Raw genomic sequence first — 299 nt, 5'->3', positions numbered from 1 at the left:
CGCCCCCCATTGATCGCCCCCCATTGATTGATGCGCCCTTAGCATTCGCCTATACTGCCTTCTGCCAAGGGCTGGCCCTGCCAGTAGGTCCCTTAGGTCTTCAGACCAGGGCCTACTGGCTGTCCCACGGTCTCGTTTTAAAAACGAAAGGTGACCGTGCCTTTAAGGTGGTGGCTTCAACACTGTGGAACTCTCTCCCAATAGTCATTCGCTCTGCAGTCTCTGTAGAAGCTTTTAAAAAACTACTGAAGACCTATCTTTTTACATTGGCTTTTATTTCTATTTGAAATGTGTGTGAT

This window comes from Notothenia rossii (genome assembly GCF_949606895.1).
Source record: "Notothenia rossii genome assembly, chromosome: 3".
Lineage (NCBI taxonomy): Eukaryota > Metazoa > Chordata > Actinopteri > Perciformes > Nototheniidae > Notothenia > Notothenia rossii.
The sequence above is the reverse complement of the archived record's forward strand: the minus strand, read 5'-3'. Positions refer to the sequence as shown.